General features: G+C 40.1%; 1 protein-coding gene and 1 pseudogene across 1 annotated transcript in view; both read left to right on the top strand.

The window, feature by feature from the left end:
• LOC101350828 (maltase-glucoamylase, intestinal) overlaps positions 1-22,089 on the top strand; it is a 250,622-nt gene that overhangs the window by 60,190 nt on the left and 168,343 nt on the right. The window lies entirely within an intron of this gene.
• Positions 7,912-11,548, top strand: LOC111821632 (olfactory receptor 9A4-like; annotated as a pseudogene).

The following is a 22,089-nucleotide window of genomic DNA, read 5'->3' as shown; positions in this document are numbered from 1 at the left end:
TCCAGTCTCAACTGGTCCATTAAGTCTTTTTTTTTTTTTTTTTTTTTAAGGAATTTACTTGAGGTCCTTTTATTTTTCTCCCATTCTATCAGGGTCCATTTTTTACATGTCTGTATTAATTGTTTCTGGGTTGCAGGTTTCTCCAGCACCCAGTCCCAGATATTTGAGGCTAGAAGAAATCCCAGGGAACTCACTGCCATGTCGTTCCTGGGATCCCAAGATCCTCAGATCGTTGCTGTTTTCTCTCCACCTCTCAGAGTCTTCTTATGTTAGTTCTGTATCTCATGTCTAGGAGTTTAACTATGCTTATCAGGAAGACTACAGAGAAGTGTGTCTGCTCTATTTTGTTTGGAACTAGAAGCCCTCTTGCCTTAAAAAAGTGTGTGTGTGTTTTAAAAATCATGTATGTTTGATGTCTAAATAAAAATTGTTTAAGTTAGTTGTTGCTGAACTTTATAAAAATGAAATCAGACTATAGGAAATCTTCTGGACTTTTTTTTAACTCAGTATTTTTATACAAAATTATATTTTTAAGATTTATCCTTTAAAAGTTCCTTTACTGCAGGTCTCTTAGTGGTAAACTCTCTGGGTATACAATTTTACGTTGGCATTCATTTTCTCCCACTCTTTTGAGCTTATTATTTTAGTCTTTTGGTTTCTGTCAGTGTTTTTGAGAGGTCTTTTGTAATTCTATTAATCATTCATTTGTAAGTTATTTATCATTTATATTGAAGATGATCTGTTTGTCTTTCAGTTTACTATTTTCAAAAAATTTTTTGTTGAAGCAAAAGAGACAGACTGGGGGTGCACAGATCATGAAGTGATTGGGCCCATGGAAACACCACTTAAGTGAAGAAATTAGAACATTGCCAGCATCCCAGAAATCTCCCTCATATCTCCTTCCAGTTATCACCCAGTCCCTCTTTTCCAAAACTATTGGTTTTTCCTGCTTTGAAACATTATATGAATGGAGCTGTTGTATGTAATCTTTCCAGTCTGGATTATTTCACTCAACATTACGTTTGTGAAATTAATCAGTGTGATCAAGTGTACCTGCAGTTCACTCGTTTTCACGATTGAAAATGAGTATTCCTGTATATGAGTATACCACAATTGATTTATCTTTTCTACTTCTGATGGACATATGAGTTGTTTTCAGATATGTATATTACACATAATGTCACTGTGAACAGTCTTAAATATGTCTTTTAGTAAATATATGTGTGCACTTCTGAGAGTGCATAACTTGGAGTGGGATTTCTGGATCATATTTTGTTCAGTTTTAGTAACTAGCTGTCAACAGTATTGCAAAGGTACTTACCAATGTAGACTCCCACCAGCAGTGTAAGAGATTAGTTCCAGTTGCTTCAAATCTTCATCATCACTAATGTTGTCAGTCTTTTTAATTTTAGCCAATCTGGTTGTATGTAGTGGTATCTCACTTTGGTTTCGATTTTCATTTCCTTGATGAAATTGTATACATTTTCATATGTTCATTGATTATTAAAGTCTCTTGACCATTTTCTTTCTTTTTCTTTTTTTTGGGTTTGACACTTTATTGGTATTTTAGTAAAGACATTCATCTCAGTCGTTTCTCTCTCGCATCTTGACCTTAGGTAAATATTTCAATTGGGTCAAGAAAAGAATATGTAGGAGAGGGATAATTATTATTTTAACATAAACATTAAAATGAATGAAAATGGAAAGTTTGCCTATATTAAGTTAAAGTTAAATTCATGTATCTTGATATAATTAAATCATGTAAGTAAGTAAGAACTAATGGTTCTATATACATTTCCATTGTTCTGCTGTTGTTAGGTGCCGTTGAGTTGGTTCCGACTCATAGCGACCCCATGTACAGCAGAATGAAACACTGCCTGGTCCTGCGCCATCCTCGCAATTGTTGTTATGCTTGAGCCCATTGTTGTAGCCATGTCATTCCATCTTGTTGAGGGTCTTCCTCTTTTTCACTGACCCTCTACTCTACCAAGCATGATGGCCTTCTCCAGAGACTGATCCCTCCAGATAACATGTCCAAAGTATGTGAGACAAAGTCTTGCCATCCGTACTTCTAATGAGCATTCTGGCTGCGCGTCTTCCAAGACAAATTTGTTCATTCTTCTGGAAGTCCACGGTATATTCAATATTATGGCAGTTCCCAACACCATTGTTCAAGGTATTAGTGAAGATAATTCAAAAGCTGTTGCAGCAGTACATCAACACCCATGGAAGCAGCAGTGAAGACATCAAATGACAAATTGCATTGGACAAATAATACTCTTAAAATGTTCAAAAGCAAAGATGTCACTTTGAAGACTAAGGTGCGCCTGACCCAAGTCATGATATTTTCAATCACTTCGTACACATGGGAAAGCTGGACAATGAGTGAGGAAGACCAAAGAAGAATCGATGCCTTTGAATTATGGTGTTGACAGAGAAAACTGATTACACCATGGACTGCCAGGAGAATGAACAAGTCTGTCTTGGAGAAGTACAGCCAGAGTGCTCCTTGGAAGCAAGGATGGTGAGACTTTGCCTCACATATTTTGGACGTGTTATCAGGAGGGACTAGTCCCTAGAGAAAGACATCATGATTGGTAAAGTAGAGGGTCAGCAAACAAGAGGAAGACTCTCAAGGAGATAGATTGACACAGTGGCTGCAACAGTGGGCTCAAACATAGCAATGATTGTGAGGATGGTGGAGGACCAGGCAGTATTTCGTTCTTTTGTACATAGGGTCTCTGTGAGTCGGAACTGACTCAATGACACCTGACAATGACAACAGTGCAGTGGAAAAAAACTCTCACACTATTTTCTTATGTCCTGGATCCCATTGCATGGGGTTTTTGTTTTGGTTCAAGTGCTGAGGAATCCTCAGGTGGGGAGGAAGTTCTGACCCCTCTACTGTCTCTGAGAGGTAGTCACAGCTGCACTAGCCATATGTGGCAATGAATTACAAGGAATTTTGTCTTAGGCAACTGATGTATTCTGAGAGGACACCTTAGTGTCTTCACCGACCTCCACAGCAACATTCCATGGATCAAGAACGTTATTTCTGCAAAGTCCACTGACACCCATCTCCACTGACATCCTTACCTCCCAGCTGATCCAGGGCAACCATGTTGGGCCCCCCAGGTCCAGCCCTTTCCTAGGATCTAGGCTTAGTTAGAATTTCATCAGAGATCATGATGACCCCTGAGTATTGGTATGACTTCAGTTCCTTTAGTGGAATTTCTCTTTATTCTCACACCATGAGCAAGTGTTTGCACCATTGAAAACATAAATGCTGGGCTCAAGAAGTGGAGCTCAACCAAGGTTTTCTGGATTCCACCAACTCAAGTACTTCTGTTAAAATAGTCTCTGTTTTATCCTAAGAGCACAAAAGACAAGTGGAAGCTGGGGATAATAACTACCAGGAGTTTATTTTGGCAGGATATGGACCAAATAGCTGAGCAGTAATTTACCGAGAAGCGATTAGATGATTTAGTAATTCTTCAAATGACCAAGTGTCTCCTGGGTATGTGTGAGTGTGTGCCTGGGTGATTACTGTTAATGTTACCGTTAGCTACTTTTATGATCTATGGAATTCAGGTTTTGCTGAAGTTTGCTGAGGCCACCCAAAGGTCAGAGTAATTTTTGGAATAAAAATTTCTGCAGTTTGAGCTGTAGCTGTAATGCATGTTACAGATATCAAGGATTTTATAAATGGTGTTGTTGTTAGGTGCCATTGAGTTGGATATAAATGGTAGGATAGGCTTTTTCCAACATATTTTCCTTCCAGTTTGCTGCTCTTCTGTTTGTTTCAATCACACATGCTTCCTCATAGGAGAGCAAGGGAGTGGACACTGGGGATTTTGCCTGGGCATTTTCATACCTGCCCTAAATGCAACTCTGTACCATGCATGCATTCCTGAACTTACACTTTCATACCCAAGAACGCCCAAAAGATACTCATTGTTACTCCAAAAATGTGTTCTCTACATATTATTTTCAGGAATCCCTGATAGTTTTAACTGAATTTAAATTAAAGCTTGTCCATTTTCATATAAAATATTTATCATTTAAGAAGTTTAAAGTGTCTGACATGTGAAGTACATTTCTGCTTTGTTCTATGTTGTGGAATATTGTACAGATTGCTATCCAATTGATGTAAATCACCTGCCTTTTATTTTCACAAAGCTTCACAAAGCCGAGAACTGTTGCTTTTAAGAATGTTATGAAGATTAAGTACTGAAGTCACTCCTGAGGTTCACCCTTTGGCCAAAGATTAGACAGGCCCATAAAACAAACAATAATACACATAGCTCAACCACGTATATGAGACTAAATGGGCACACCAGCCCAGGGGCAAGGACGACAAGGCAGAAGGGGACAGGAAAGCTGGACCAATGGAAATGGGGAGCCCAAGGTCAAGAAGGGGAGAGTGTTGACACATCGCAGGGTTGGCAACCAGTATCACAAAACAATGTGTATTAACTGTTTAATGAGAAACTAATTTGTTCGGTAAACCTTCATCTAAAGCACGCACACGCACAAAAGAATGTTATGAAATTTAAAGATAATGTGGGGAATGCTCAGGGTATGCATAGGAGGGGATCAGGACTTGGTAGTGGTTAGTAGTGTAAACAGTACCAACCCTCTCACCCTTTTGTTGCCTAGTTAATTCATACTCCAAGTTGCTAGAGATAACCTTTATCCCTACCTTTACTGAATGAGAGATTGTGTGTTGCCCTTAAGCAACTAAGGTGGTTGCAACCTGAACTTCTCACTGAGAAGCTCTTCCTAACTACCTACTCCCTGTCTATAACTTCCCTCTATTTTTTCTGGCCTCATACTTACAGAAGAGCTCACTGCTTCCCTTCTACTGCAATGGTTCTAGACCAAATCATGCTCTTTAATTGCAAGGCTTTCTTACTGATTTGGTCATCCATTCCTCAATTATCCGTCACGTATACTTCTTCATCTCTTCTGGCTTTGAGTTTTCTTGGTATGAATTCCCTTTTCTCCATCTCATCTTACTCTCCAATATAAAAGGGAGGTAAATCTATCTGTCTGTCTGTCTATCCATCCATCCGTCCATCTGCCTAGCTACCTATCTGGCTGTCTATCTGTCGTCTGCCTGTCTGTCTGTCTGTTCACCTGCCTGCCTGCCTACCTACCTACCTACCTATCTATCCTCTGTCTATCTCTGAGGTTGGGCAGTTTATCACACTGTTCATTTTTGGAGAGTGTGAATACTTTTCTAGTTATCCTGTCAAATTTCCCTAAATTCTAATCTTGTATGTGATTAGTTCCAAGTCTGATCCTCTATAACTTCAATTTTGACTTGATCTATCATGAACTTCAGGTAGCCTGGACGCATAATAGTTGGGGAGACTGGAGCAATCCCTGGACTTAGCAGACTGTGAGGTTCGATTGGGAGCCGATCCCTAACTATGGGCAGAGGATATCAAGTGTAGGGGTGCAGGGGTCATCTGGGGGAATTGGGCCTCAGGAGGACTGGGTGATGACAAGAAAATTATTCACGGAAACCCATTTGGTGGCCTCTGAGTTACTGATGTGTGTTTTGGAGCTTTTGTGGGATCTTTTGCTTGGGGGCAGTTTCAACTCTGTAGGGCTAAAGAAATCAGGGAGATGCCCAAAGGAGAGCAGTGCCTGGCTCTTCACAGCTGGGACTGTTGGTGATGACGATGATTTGGGAGGAAGGCAGCCTGGTGTAGAGGCCCCTGACTAGGGAGATTTCAAGTTTGCCCACTAGAGCAAACTTTTCAACGTCTAGAACTTGATTAGCCTCAGGAGGGAAGGGCAAAAAGTTTCTCTGGCTTTCCCTTAGCTGCATCCCTAGGGTTCCTGTGAACCTGGGAAAATTTAGCTCCTCAGTGAATAATGCTCCTTCGGGACAGGTAGGGAAGAGAAAGGAGGGAGAGACAGAAAGAGAGAGGGAGGCAATCAGGTTCCCCACGGAACTGCGATCTCTGGACTTTTCCTGAAGTGCTGGTGTGAAGATACCTCTTGTATTCTTGAGGGTGAAGCAGCAGCTGCTGGCTCACAGAGCATGCTCACCACTTGTTGGGCAGGAATTAGCCTGGGCTGACCCAGACAGCCGTAGAACTTTCCATCCAGTCCCTTTCTCTGGAGGTGAGTGTCTTCTCAGGGATTCAGAGAGAGAAGAGCATAAGCATGGGCGATTCTTGGCCACTTTCTAGAATGAGGACCACAAGAGCCTGAGGAGTGGCTCGGAGAGTTGCAGAGAGGACAGGTCATGCCTCAGTCCCTCCTGCTCAGCAGAAGGCAGGTCAGCCCTTCTTTGCCCAACCCAGGGATCCTGCCGTCACCTATGACCCTGCTTGCTCCTTTCTCTTCTGGTCCTGGCTAGAGATTGTGGAAATCAGACTACTGAGCTCTCCCCACAGATCCGTCTTGGTCCAGTTGCCATGCCGTAAGGGGTCTCAGGGAGAGGGTTGCGAGTTGACAGGTTGGTTTCAATGAGGGCAGAGAGAAGCAGAGCTTGCTTCAGAGTTGGCCACAGCCAGAACTGGATGATCTTTGTTCATAGAGTCATTCCTTAACTGATGGATTCACGGAGTCATCATTCCAAAGTATTCCTCTAGTGCCAGCTCACATGTATCAGATGCAGTGGATAGGAATGAATGACAAAGACCCTCTTTCATGGTGTTTACTTTCTAAAAGGGAGAAAGAAATTAAGAGTAAGCATAGAATCTCAGGTGATGAGCGCTAACAAGATCGATAGATCCTGGAGAGGTGGTACAGGGTAGAGTGCAGAGTGGGCCTTTAGTGGGGATGAGGAGGGAAGGCTTGAGCCAAGACCCGAAGGAAATGAGGGCTGGAGCCCCAAATCCTAGGGGCTCAGGGCTTAGGGACTCTTCCATGTTAGTGACATATGACTGTTAATGTCACATAGAGTTTCGGAGGAAAAACGCAGATGTAGAAGAAACATTGGCTCTGGGGAAACTTCCAAGCTTTCTGTTGGACTGAGCCCCTGCCCAGCCTTATAGGGTTGGGCTGGACACAGTCCACATTTGGTGGCTTTGACCCCCTGCTGGATTCAGGGCTTCAAGCTCTCCTGAAGGCAGGAAATAGTGACATTGGACCCGAAGCCCTTTTTCTGCTGGCCCCAGCACGAGGTCAGTGTGGGACAGATGGAGGCTGAGGATGAAGGTTCCTCAATGCTCTCCTCTGGACCCTATTCCACCAGTCTGGTGATGAGGGAGTCAGAGTCTGGAGAAAGGGGACCCTGACTCAGCCTAGGATCTGGCCAGATTTGGCCTCCTGAGTGAAGATACATTCACCAGGGAGAGAAGTGAGGGAGGCTTCTCTCCCAGGACAGAGAGGAGGAAAGGTAGTGGGCTGGGGAGACTCGGTCCTTGCCTTCATAATAGCTCAGATCATAAGGAAAATCTTCAGGAGGGTTCCCCAGCCTCACTTTTGCCAACACACAGCATGATGATTGAGCTGAAGCAAAAGTTTTAAAGAGATGTGGGGAAAACTACGAAGTAAACCAGGAACGGTGTCTGAGTAGGGTTGCACTTTTGCAGGGAGTGATACTGGAACTGGACTTGAGAGAAGAGAGTGTACTTGGCAAACAAGACAGTTTCAGGCATTCTAGATGGATTGGGTTAATGTCAAAAGGAGCCCACTGTGGCTAGGGCACAGACTAGGTAGCTGGTCAGCGTGGAGTGGGAGGCAAGTGACCTGTGGATGGAGAGATGTGAGAGGGCATGCGGGGGTGGGTGGGGCTTTCATGCCCATGGTACAGCACTGGTAACTAGGCTCATCTTCTTGGCCATATTCAGTTTTATTAATGCACTGTGTATGTTCTTAAAAAATTTAGCACCAGCCGTACACAGAAAGAAGTAGGATATGAACCGTGTCTTGTCATGTTGTGAGGCCTGCGAGTAGGAGGGGCTATTCCCTCAACCTGGAGATAACTCTAGTTCTTTGAAATCAGAAGCAGTGTTATCTCTCCTTTGCTTTCTAGATTTCACAAGGAGCAAGGGCAGACTAATATTGGAGAACTACTCTAGTGCCACTGAATTTTATCTTCTTGGCTTCCCTGGCTCCCAAGAACTATGCCATATCCTTTTTGCCACCTTCTTGTTCCTCTACTCTGTGACAGTAATGGAAAACTCGGTCATCATCATGACTGTCTGTGCTGATAAGCGTCTGCAGTCCCCCATGTACTTCTTCCTCGGCCACCTCTCTTTTCTGGAGATCCTGACCACATACATTGCATGCTCTGGGGGCTGGTGCTTCCTGGGATGCAGACAATATCCTTGGCTATCTGTGTTGCCCAGCTCTACTTGTACATTTCTTCGGGGGCCTCCGAGTTTGCATTACTGGGAGCGATGGCTGTGGACCGTTATGTGGCTGTCTGCAACCCTTTGAGGTACAACATCATCATGAACAGCCACACCTGCACCTGGGTGGTGATTGTGCCATGGGTGTTTGGGTTCCTTTTTTAGATCTGGCCCATCTACGCCACGTTTCACCTTACCTTCTGCAAATCCAGTGTGTTAGACCATTTTTACTGTGACAGAGGGAAATTGCTCAAACTATCCTGTGATGATACTCTGTTCACAGAGTTCATCCTCTTCTTAATGGCTGTTTTTGTTCTTCTCGGTTTTTTGATCCCTACAATTGTCTCCTAAACCTCCATCATCTCCACCATCCTCAAGATCCCCTCTGCCTCTGGCCAGAGGAAAGCCTTCTCCACCTGCGCCTCCCACTTCACCTCTGTTGTCATTGGCTATGGTAGCTGCTTGTTCCTCTACATGAAACCCAAGCAAACCCAGGCAGCTGAGTACAACAGGGTAGCATCACTGATGGTTTTAGTGGTGACACCTTTTCTGAACCCTTTCATCTTCACCCTCTGGAATGAAAAATTCATAGCAGGCTTTGGAGATGGCATGAGGCACTGCTGTCAACTCCTCAAGGATTAGCTCTGTCCCAAGGACAATCCTCTTCTTGGATTTGAGTCTCACTGCAATCTGAAGTGGTCGTTGTCGCCATCAAATAGTTTGTGATCTACAAGGGAATTTTAAGGTACTGGCAGTACTCCGTTTTGTACTTGGATTGTTCCTCTGTGGCAGTTCACTTTGCTATTTTTTTTAAAAGTGGAATAAAGACATTTCATACTCCTGGTGGTGCAGTGGTTAAGAGCTTGGCTGCTAACTGAAAGGTCAGCAGTTCCAATCCACCAGCCGCTCCTTGAAAACCCTATGGGGCAGTTCTAGTCTGTCCTATAAGGTCACTACGAGTCTGAATTAACTCCATGGCAAAGGGTTTGGTATTGGTTCTATAGTTATAATACATCTCACAATAGAAAGATGACAACTGCAAATATACCAGATATTAGTGATGTCTTTTCAACACTCAGACCCTGCAAAGGGAAAAGCCAGAAACAGAATTCATTCTCTGATAGCAGAACTAAGTGGCTGCTTGATCCTGGGTGCTGGGGTCATCTTCGTGCACATCGCCCTGTGCTCTCACGATGTCTCATTGCTGCCTAAAGCTCCTTGTTACTTCCCTGAGTGAGCCCAATTCCAGCCTCAAACTTTGACCATTCCTTGTGGTTCGGGCCCCCTGTGTCCGACTGTGACTGTGCCTCTCTCTGTGCATTCTCTTGGCTGCAGAGTTTAGGGCGTTAACTCACTCCACAACAATCCTGGGGGTGATTGTTTTTTAATATGGACACATTGTGAATTTGTGGACTTTCTCAGGGGTGAAAGGAAGGTCTTGGAGAGGAGGCATGCCCTTCTCCGACGTCACCCGCGTCACCATCCTAGCCCCAATGCGTGTGGGCTGTGGAGCCGCTGTTCTGGGAGCTGAAGGAACAGGGGAGAGCTGGCCTTGCTGTGCCCTGGGCTGAACAAGGTGCAGAGAAGGAGAGGAAGAGGCAGCCTTGGCCCCTTTCCCTACATGTCCCACAGACTCCAACCTCAACTGGCCTAGGCCACCAGTCTGCTTTCTTGCCCTCTTGTTTGTTTATCCTCTCCTGCCCACTTTCCTTCCTGATTCATTTTAGTGTCTTGCTTTCTGTGATTTTCATATTCATTTCTGTGTTCCCTTATCTCCTCTCTTCCATCACAAGCATCAAGTGTATCAAGATTTCTTCCAGCTCTACACTGAGCTTCCCTAATCCACCTGCCTCAGTTCCACAATTGCCCCATCCTAGCCCCTGGTCCTGACCACCGACTATTCTCAATTAACACTTCTGTGTCATATGACACAGGTTTGGCAATCTCTTTTGCATCTTGGAGCCCTAGTGGCACAGTGGTTAAGAGCTTGGGTGATAACCAAAAGGGTGGCAGTTTGAATCCACCAGTCACTCCTTGGAAACTCTATGAGGCAGTTCTGCTCTGTCCTGTAGGATCGCTATGAGTTGGAATTGACTTGATGGCAATGGATTTTTTTCCATCATTATTTGTAAAAACACAATTTTGGTAGTAACCCAAATGAATAGCTAAAAGGGACTGCTGAAGTGAATTATGAAACACCCATGCAGTGGATACTATGCCACTTCCTCAGAATGAGGAAGTTTTCTGTGTCATTGTAAGAACGATCTCCAAGACATACTGTTGAGTAAGAAAAGCAAAGACCAGACAGCTTGGTTAGTTTCATTACTTTTATATAAGAAAGAGGAATCTTGGTCCACTGAAATTCCTAGTAACAGTGTCCAGCTCAATAGCAATGAGCATCTATAGGGACCAGATTGTGGTCCTGAAATACCACTTCCCAGAATGAGAAACCAGGGCTTCTTGGAGAAATGGCTGAGTCCAGGTCTGGGGCAGGAAATATACAAGATGAGCTTGGAGTATCTTGTCATTCCAGATACCAAAGCTGGCTAGGATCACGTTAAAAGGATTTAGAAACCAACTGAGGAGACTTCCACTGGCCAAAGATGGGACAAGTTGTGCTTCAAAAAATACAATAATTGGAGTCATTTGAAAAACATTAAATATATTTAAATCCATGAATTTATAATGATATTTTAAAGAACTAGTCACCTTCAAAAGATGACAGTGAAAAATTTATTATTTTGAAATCTGGTAAGGGGAAAGAATCAAGTATTTACCTTGGGTAACCAAATAGTAGATGAAGGGAAGTATCTCTTTATCAGAGTATTCTAGATAATAAAAGGAAAATGATAGAATTGGAATATCACTACTTTGCAACCCAAATGAAATAATGGGTCTATACCTTGTACATCAACTGCTGCTAACATCACAAAAAGAAAACTAGACATTATGTGCCCTCTGATAAAAGAACACAACAATCCTTTGTTTTACAAAAGTTATCAGACCCAAGTCTGATCAGCTTCAACTTAAAGGAAAATGCATTAACCTAAACAAAAGACATGCTTATCTGAACCACAAAGATGCAATCAGCAAAATCCAGACTATGGGAAACTCTACAGTCAAAAGACCCGGAGTCTTCAACAGCTAGGTTGTAAGGAAAAGAAAAAGATATAGAGAGAATCTGTAGATAAAAAAGGACTGAGAAGATACCAAACTAAAAAAAAAAAAAAATGGGCAAGACTAACTAAGCTGTAGTGTCTCCTGATGTAGAGTTAAACAATAAAACCATTAAGAATTGTGAAGGAGCGATTACTACAAAGCGTTATAATAATTACTTTTGTAGCCATTACTTTTGGAGAAGTAAAGATTGGAATTGGAATGGAACACAAGGAAAGGTTCTGGAGTTGTTATCAAAGTTCTATTTCTTGATCTGGGTGGTGGTTACAAGGGTTCTCACCTCAGAATAATTTATTGAGCTATATATATGTTTGGTGTGATGTTTCTATATCAGTGTTGTATATTAAAACAAAATGATTAAAAACAAATCTTTTATATATTCTTCTAGTAGTTTTAAGTTTTTGATTTTGACGTCTGTGGTTTTAAATGAATGGTTATTTATTTTGGGGCATGGTGAATGGTTTGTGACAGCCTGCAGTCTCTAGGAAGAAGTCCTGGTGGCACAATGGTTAAGCACTCAGCTGCTAACCAAAAAGCCGGTGGTTCGAACCCACCAGCCACTCCATAGGAGAAAGATGTGGCAGCCTAGAACAGAACCTTAGGCAAAGATTAAATGGTGCAGTCCCAGTGTAGCAAAAGTGAAAGAAGTGAGACAGGGATGCATATGCAGTGTGATGACCTACTACTGTTCCCTGATGAGCTACAGTCTTGACCATGCAGGATTACTATGGCTAGGCTATACGGAGAACTGAGGTCAGAGCAGTCCATGGAAGTGAGGAAGGGAGACGGAATTTATTTCTCCCATTGTCTGTCTCCTATCTTTCAAATGATTTGTCATCCAGCCCTTCCCAGTAGAGCATCCCAAATCCTGGGATGTGGTGTTTCATCTGAGATGCAAGTGACTAGAGAAGAGGATTCTGGGAGGGGGCTAGTTTGCCTAAGGAGGTATAATCATAGCCAGAGACTGAGGAAACAGGTGAGGTTGACAGTATGTGAGAAGAAATACAACAAAGCAGTAGGGATCTAAGGATATTTTCCCATATAGATAACTAATAGTTTCAACACAATTTATTGAAAAAGCCAAACCTTTCCACATTGATTTGAAATGCCACAGTATTATACAAATGCTTTGTTTCATGAGTTTGTTTCTGGGATTTCTATTCTGTTTGCATGATTTATGCTTCCAGTACAAATGCCATACAGCTTTATAAGAACTCTCAATATTAGTAGGGCATGTCCAACCTTCTTTTTTATTAGTTTGGCTATTTTTGAATATCTTTAGATGCTTCCGTATGGGCTTTTTAAAAAAAATTTTCTGCACTGTAAAGGTTTTGATTAAAATTTTCATTGATACTTCCTCAGTCATTTTATGAGACCAGCATTACCCTAATACAAAACATACAAAGACAATGCAAGAAAAAAGTACAGACCAATATCTCTCATGAACATAGACACACACACACACACACACAACTCAGCACAATATTAGCAAATCACATCCAGCGATACACAGAAAGGATAATACCTCAGGAACAAGTCGTCTTCATCTCAAGAAAGCAAGACTGTTTCAGTATTAAAAAAAAAAAAACAGTATAGTCTGTCATTTTATCAGACTAAATAAGAAAAATCATACAATCATATTAATGGTTATAGAAAGATTTTTTGATAATATTCAGCATTGATTCACTATAAAAACTCTTATAAAAATAGCAATAGAAGGAAACTTCCTTACCTAAAGGGTATATTAAAAAAAAAAAAAAAAGCCACAAACATCAAACCTACCACTATCATCATACTTAGTAGTCAGAGATTGAATACTTCCTCTCTAAGACTGGAAACAACGCCAAGATGTCCTCTCTCACTACTCTTACTCAACATTGTACTGGGAGTCCTAGCTATGCAATTAGGTAAGAAAAATAAATAAAAGCATATGGATTGGAAAGGAAGAAAATAAACTGTCTTTAATTGCAGATGACATAATTGTCAATGTAAAAACCCCCAAGAGTCTACAGAAAAACTCCTGGATGTAACAAGCGAGTTTAGCAAGGTCACAGGATACAAGGACAATATACAAAAGTCTATTGCTTTCCCTAGATATTACAATGAAAAATTAGAATTTGAAATAAAAAATACCATGTATGATAGCATCCAGAAGAAAGAAGTACTAGACATAAATCTAACAAAACATGTTTAACATCTCTGTGAGGAAGACTATAAACTACTAATGAAAGAAATCAAAGAAGCTCTAAATAAATGGAGAGATATACCATGTTCATGGATTGGAAGACTCAATATTGTCAAGATGTTAATTCCTCCTAATTTGATCTATAGATTCAACAAAATCCTGGTAGAATCCCAGCACGCTTCTATGTAGATATTGACAAAAAATTTAAATTTATATGGAAAAACAAAGCTAATATAATAGCCAAAGGAGTTCTGAAAATGAAGAACAAAGTCAGAGGACTCACATTGCCCCATTTCGAGACTTTCTATAAAGCTAAAATGATCAAGACAGTGCAATATTGTAAAAATAATAGGCACACATATTAATGGAAGAGAATAGAGGGGCCAAAAATAAACCTAAACAAATACAGCCAACTTAATTTTGACAAAGTTGCAAAGGCAATTCAGTAGGGGTTAGTTTTTTTTTTTTCTTTTAATAGTGCTGGACTGGAACAATTGGATGTTCATATGCAATAAAATGAACCTCAACACATACTTAATACCTTACCCAAAAATTAACTAACATGATCAAACATAAAATGCATAACTATAAAACTTCTAGGATAAAATCTACATGACCTTGAGTGATGCACTTTGAGGTGCAACACCAAAAACATGATCCATGAAAGAAAAAAATGAAAAATCAAACTTTATAAAACTTGACAACTTTTGCTCTTCAAAAGACACTGCAAAGAGAATGAAAAGACAAGGCACAGACTGGAAAAGTATAGTTGGAAACCACACATTTGATTAAAGACTTGTATCAAGAATGTATAAAAAATTGTAAACAACAACAAAACAAAAACAGCCCAATAAAAAAGTGGACAAAAGATCTGAACAGACACATCCCAAAGAAGACATAAGGCTGGCAAGTTAGCACATGAAAAGATGATCAACATCATTTGTCATTAGGAAAATGCAAATTAAAACCACTATGAGATACAAAAAACTGACAGTCCCCAATGCTGGAGAGGATATGGATTCATTGATTGCTGCTTGGAATGAAAAATGTCATAATCATGTTGGAAGGCAGTTTGGCAGTTTCTTATAAAGTTAAACATGGACTTAGCATGCAACCCAGCAATTGTGCTCCCTAGATATTTACCCAAGTGAACTGAAAACTTATGGTCACACAAAAACCTGCACATGAATGTTTCTAGTTCTATTCAAATTTCCAAAAATTGGAAACAACCAAATTACCCTTCAGTAGGTGAACGATGAAATGAAGAGTGGTACATCCATACAGTGTAGATACTATTCAGTGATAAAAAGTAATGAGCTACAATGGAATCCAGACTTTCTGGAGTCATGGAGGCTGTGTAAGCCCCCAAAACTATTGCCCTGAGATAATCTTTAAACTTTAAACCTTAATCCAAAACTATTCCCTGAAGTTTTCTTTGAATTAAGAAATAGTTTATCTTAATTAGTAAAGTACACCTGCTTTGAGAATTATGCTCTTGTAAAGATTTATCCATGTGAGATCAAATTGACAATGGCAACAGGAAAGATTGGATGGGAAGCTTAGGGGGCAGTGATTTTAAGACAATGGTGATGGAGTAATTGGGAAAAGGATAGCAAGAATGGTAGCACAACTTGAAGAATATAACCGATATCACTGAATTATAAATGTAGAAATTGTTGAAATGGTATATCTTTGACTGTGTATACTTCCATCAAAATAAAAGAAAAATTAAAAAGTAATGAGTTAATAATTCACAGAACAACATAGACAAATCTTAAATGCATTTTACTAAGTGAAAGAAGTCGTATATGGACTCATATATTCTAATTTTTCTAAGAGTATTAATTATAGTTGTTTTTCTTTTGCTCCCTCAGTGATCTCTGTTTTACTTGAAATTTCTTTCTTCCGTTTGTTTTGTTTTCTCAAATATCTCTGATCCTTGGCTATTGTGTACTTTTTGTTTATTTTTCTCTCTCACTGTTTAAACTTTGTGTCTGTAGTCGTTGGATCTAGAGCTTTCCCAGTTCAGTGATTTTTCTGAGAATTAAAGCCCTGTCTCCTCCAGGTGATGTGAGTGGGAGGAATGTAGATAAGGTGAACAACCGTACTGGTTTCCCCTGGATGGAGCGGGTTCCCAAACACAGGATAGTCCTGGGCAAAGTGGGACGAGTTCATCCCCCTAACTGTGGAGCGGGCATTTCTTTGGCTACACAGAAAATGCGAGGGGACTTGGTCTAATTGCTCTGTACACAGACTCTTAGCCGACATGCCTGGTTTAACCCAAGCCTCACCCCACCTTCCATGGAAGCTGGGTTCCCCACCTGCCAAGTCTCTCAGTGGTTCTGTTGTGTGAATGGACTTGCTTCCTTTCAGCATCCGCCTTTGCACTTAGTTTGCATTTCACATACTCTTCTTATCTAGGAAGCATTCTTCCATCTTCTTTCAATTATCAAAAATGAATTGCAGCCTATTCATTGTATCTCTTTTCCCATTCTCTTTGTCGTAGTTAATTTTAATTCCTTTTTCTTCCTGTAGTGTCTTCAGGGAGGGAGTAGAAATGGTCAACACTAAGTCAGGTGGCTGACTTCTTCTTTCCCTTGGAACATTAACTATCCTGGGGGAAGGCCAGCTGTCTGTGTTTCCGGAATCTTGATCCACCATAATGCTTCATTCGCTGTCTTCTGGCCCCTGACTTATTCGGGCACGTGGGAATTATTAGGGTACTCAGAGGAGTGAGGGTGGTCCCCTGTGGACCAAAGGGAGAGAGTGGACTAGACTTGTGTATGTGTGTATTTTTTTGGGAGGAGGGAATATAAGGAACGAAGAGTGGGCTGATTCAGGAGCAGTGCCTCCTCTGAGATTCTGACTTATAGCGATCCTATGTACAACAACGCAGCACTGCCTGGTCCTCTGCCATCCTCACAATCATTGTTTCGCTTGAGCCCATTGTTGCAGCCATTGTGTCAATCTATCTCGAGGGTCTTCCTCTTTTGGGCTGACCCTCTACCTTACCAAACATGATGTCCTTCTCCAGGGACTGGTCCCTCCTGATAACGTGTCCACAGTACGTGAGACAAAGTCTCACTATCCTCGCTTCCAAGGAGCACTCTGGCTTTATTTCTTCCAAGTCAGATTTGTTCATTCTTCTGGCAGTCCACGGTATATTCCATATTCTTCACCAACGGTGTTGGTGAAGGCACCTAATAGGCAGACATTTTCCTAATCTTGGGGATCTGAAGGACCCTGCTTAAGGATATTTTAGGAAGTATTTGCCATTAATTTTCTGAAGGCCTCCTTCCTTGGTGACTGTCTCCCAGATCCTATTTCTGGAGATAGGGCCTGAAAATTAGAACCCCAGGACTCTTAACTTGCACTTAATATTAACTTCTTAGCTGAACTACACCAAATGTTTCAGTGTCTATAGCCTCATTAGAATTGGAGGGCAAGGTGTGTTGGGGACATCTGCCCTGGTGAGGCTGATGCACAATGTCTTTGGTTCCCTTGCCTTTTCTCTTGCTGGGCAGGCACCATAGTGTGTGGAACGCCATGTAAGAAACTCATGGGTGGTGTTCATGTAACAGGACTTGCCAGCCTGCCGGATAGAATCCTTGTGACCAAGTAGCATCTAGAACTGACTCCCCAAATGTGAGAGTGATGGGCTGAGTCAGAGACTGATGTTGGAAGGGACTTTGGAAGTCATCCAGGCCCACCTCCTCCTAGTGCAGAATCCTCCCTCTAGCATTAGTACTTTGTGGGCATGGAAACATGGCTGCCCCCTCTGTAGGATCTACAGGGACAGAGAACACACAGCATAAGGAGGGAGCTCTTATTATTCAGTAGTACACCTGTATGCCCAGCCTTAATCCAACATAATCTTCACCTTGTCCAGTTAGTGGCCTTGTGAGCTACATGAGCTGACTTTCAGATGTCTACTTGCTAGTTCTTTGATTTTCTATGCAAAATGTTGTCAATAACCATGCCATGGAATGCTGACCTTCCAACATCCAGATTTCTCCACCTCTGTATGTGCATTGGAGCCCTGGTGACACAGTGGTTAAGAGCTACAGTGAGCTATGGCTGCTAACCAAAAGGTCGGCTGTTTGAATTCACCAGCCGCTCCTTGGAAACCCTATGGGGCAGTTCTACTCTGTTCTGTAGGGTTGCTATGAGTTGGCATTGACTCGATGGCAGTGGGTTTGGGTTTTTGTTTTTTGATATGGTCATTAGTTTAACATTGTCTTTCTTAATATCCCAAGCTCAGAAGTGGCTTCAGTTCTGTATTTGGCCGATTGATGGTGAGCACAGTGGGGAGACTATGTATGTGATCTACTCACAAGTCTGATCACTGTTCTTCCCCATAGTCTGAATTTATCTGCAAACCTGATCAGTAATGGGAAGTAACAGATGCTATCTACATGCTCCTGGTACTGAGAAGACACTTTATGTTGAATAAAAACATTTGCTGTATAAGAACATTCACCTACCAAGAATACCATGATCACACATGAAAAAATTAACATTACTACGATAATATAAAATATTTACCCAAAACAAAAAGCCTGTTGCCATTGAGTTGATTCTGACTTGTAGTGACCATATGGAACAGAGTAGAACTGCCCCATAGGATTTCCGAGGAGCAGCTTTTGGATTCGAAGTGCTGACCTCTTGGTTAGCAGCTGAGCTGTTAACCACTGCACCACCAGGGCTCAAGGAACTGCTGACCTTTTGGTTAGCAGTCGTAGCTCTTAATCACTATGCCACCAGGGTTTCCAAAAAACGTATAGTTCATACTAAATTTTTCTAAATTTTTCCCAAATACCTTTTATGGCTTTTTAAAAAATTGAGGATCTATTAAGATTCATGCATTGCATTTGATTGTCTTTTTAATTTGTTCTAATGTATCACATTATCTCTTATAATTTTTATCTTTTTATTGTCTTTTTGTTCTTTTGGCTGTTTTACTCTTAATGTCATTTATTATGTTTCCACTCAGATATATTTTTCCTTGGGTGCCTAGTATTTTTGTTTTTCTGAGATGATTTTGACCTTTTCTTCAATTTCTTCCTTGAATTTAGTTAACTTTTTTTTATATCTTACTGTTTTTGTTTACTTCTATCCTGAGTATTTTTTTTTTCTGATTTTCATATTTGTAAATTCTTTTAAATTGTGATTAATTTATGTTGGAGATTTATTTTATAGTTTTCCTCTACTTTTTGGCTAGTTTTTTTGAGGAATATTTTCATCTGATGAATTTTTTTTTATTCTGCCTTCTCTTTTTGTTCTCATAGAAGCTTTATATGGCTGCTGACTATTATTTTCTGTTGTTGTTTAAAATGTTTTGGAAGACCTCCTTTCTTGGTGACTGTCATAATGATCCAGAAACAAGAGTTGTTTGTGTGTAGGTAGTTTGGTTGCCTGATTGGTTTACAATGTTTCTTATTTCAGGGAATATTTCTGGATTTCAGTTCTATTTCATTGGTCTGTATGTGTATCTTTCTTCTGGAACCATACTGTTTTGATAACTGTAGCTTGAGTTAGTTTTGAAATCAAAAAGTGTAAATCCTCCAACTTTGTTCCTTATTTTAATATTGTTTTGGACATTTGGGACCCTGTATGATTCCATGGAGCCCTGGTGGTGCAGTGGTTAAGAGCTCAGCTGCTAACCAAAAGGTTGGCAGTTCAAATCCACCAACTGCTCCTTGGAAACCCTATGGGGCAGTTCTACTCTGTCCTATAGGGTCGCTATGAGTTAGAATTGACTCAGTGGCAATGGGTTTTTTCCAATGGGTTTTATAATTCCATATGAATTTGAGATTGGATTTTCCATTTCTACAAAAAAGCCCATTTGAATCTGATAGAGATTGCATCAAATCTGTAGATTGCTTTAGGTAGTATTGCCATCTTAACAATACTGAGTCTTCCAATCCATGAAGCACTTTTCCATTTATGTAGGTCTTCTTTAATTTCCTTCAACAATATTTTGTACTACTTTATGTACAAGTCTGGCTAAATTAACCTCCGTGATTAAATTTATTCCTAGATATTTTGTTCTTTTGGTTGTTATTGTAAATGGAATTTTTTTCATAATTTTCTTTTTGGATTTATCATTGCTTGTTGTTTTTAGGTGCCGTCGAGTTGGTTCCAACTCATAGAACTGCCCCGTAGGGTTTCCAAGGAGCAACTGGTGGATTTGAACTGCCAACTTTTTTAGTTAGCAGTCAAACTCTTAACCACTATGCCACCAGGGCTCCTTATCATTGCTAGTGTATAGAAATACAACAGATTTTTTTCTGTGTCAATCTTGTGTCCTGCAACGTTGCTGAATTTATTAGCTCTAATAGTTTTATTTTGTGGTTTCCTTAAAGTCAGGTTATCGATTTGAGATCTTTCTTCTTTTTTTATATATGCATTTATAGCTATAAATTTCCCTTTAATAACTGTTTTTACTGCATCCCGTAAGTTTTAGTTTGTTGTTTTTTCATTTTCATTCATCTCAAAGTATTTTCTAATATCCTTTGTGATTTCTTCTTTAATGCATTGGTTAAGAGTATGTGTTTAATTTCCACATATTTGTGACTGTCCAGTTCTCCTTTTGTTATTGATTTCTACCTTTATTCCATTGTGCTTGGAGAAGATACTTTGTAGGATTTCAGTGTTTTTAAATTCGTTGAGTTATTTTGTTTGTGGCTACCCTGGGAATTATAATGAGTCTCTTAAGCACTTAACAATCTGTTTTGTATGAATACCAACTTAGCTTCAATAGCCTTTGAAAATTCGACTCCTATACGGTGCTGCCTCTCTCCCTTTATGTTGTTGTTATCACAAGTTACATCTTTATACATTGTGTGCACATTAACATAGATTTTTAATTATTGTTTTATGCATTTATCTTTTAAATAATATAGGAAAAAATGGAGTTACAATAAAAAACACGATAGTACTTGCTTTCATGTTTATCTGTATAGCTACCTTTACCAGTGTTTTTTATTTCTTCATATGGATATGACTTTGTGTTACTGTCTAGTATTCGTTCATTTTTTCAAAAAAATTGTGGTTATATATATGTAACATAAAATTTGCCTTTTTAACCATTTTAAGTGTACAGTTTAGTGACATTCATTATATTCACAATGTTGTGCAACCAAGACCCCTATTCCAACAGTTTTTCATCACTCCAAGCAGAAACTCAGTGCCCCTTGAAGAATACCCGTCCCCATATCCCCTTCCCTCAGCCCCTGGTAACCACTAATTTGTGAGTAAACAAATAAATGGAAATGATAGAAGAGCCCACTTTAGAGTAGAATGCTAACTAAATCTATAGAAGGACTGATGTATTTAGAATATCACAGTGCATATTAAAACTAGTGAGTGAAGGTTGGATGAATAGGATATTGACATATCTTAAAATTACAAAGTACTTATTAATTACAAAGAAAAAAATAGTGACTTTAAAGTGTTAAGTTCTGGTAGATACCACCCAAAACCATAGATGGCACAGAGCATCACCAATATTGTAACAGACAGACTGATATGTATTTTGATATAACACACCAAAAAGGTCACACTGTTATAGCATCTGCCAATTATACTTACCCTGAATCTAATTATAAGGAAACTTCAGACAAACACACAGTGAGAGACAGTCTACAAAACAGCTATCCTATTCTCTTCAAAATGTTGAGGTCTAGAAACACAAAGAAAACAGAAGAACTCTTTCCGAACTAAAGGAGACTAAAGGGACATGACCACTGAACGCATTACAGGACCCTGGATTGATCCTAGACTAGGGGAGAGATATCCTAAGGACCTTAGAAAATATTTTAAGCTAAATTATAAACATCACTTATCAATTAATTAATATGCTATATAATTAATATGATATATCAAAACTTCCTGGATGCAGCTAAAGCGTTACATATAGGTAAATGTTTAAGTTTATATGCATATATTATAAGCGATGAAAAGGTTGAAAAAGCAATAATCTATTTTTCCATCTCAGGAAGCTGGAAAAAGAAAAGGAAATTTAACCCAAAGATAATAGAATTAAGGAAGTAATTAAGGTGTGAGTATAAGTCAATGAAATATAAACCAGGCAAGTAATAGAGGAAAACAAAGTTAAATGTAGCATCTTTGAAAAGATTAATAAAATTGATATATCTCTAGTGCGAATGATCAAGGTGGGGGGGAAGAAAAAGACAGCAAGAGAACATAAATTACCAATATCAGAAATGGAAACAGGGGCTATCACAGTAGATACAACAAGACTTAAAAGTTTACTTCATTCTCCCTTGCTCCCGAAGGGATGAGACCAGCGGAGTATCTTAGATCACCACTCACAGGTTTTTAAGACTCCAGACACTACTCACCGAGGTAGAATGTAGAGCATTGTCTTTATAAGCTGTGTTATGC

Source organism: Trichechus manatus, unplaced genomic scaffold, assembly GCF_000243295.1.
Source record: "Trichechus manatus latirostris isolate Lorelei unplaced genomic scaffold, TriManLat1.0 scaffold00093, whole genome shotgun sequence".
Lineage (NCBI taxonomy): Eukaryota > Metazoa > Chordata > Mammalia > Sirenia > Trichechidae > Trichechus > Trichechus manatus.
The sequence above is the reverse complement of the archived record's forward strand: the minus strand, read 5'-3'. Positions and strand labels throughout refer to the sequence as shown.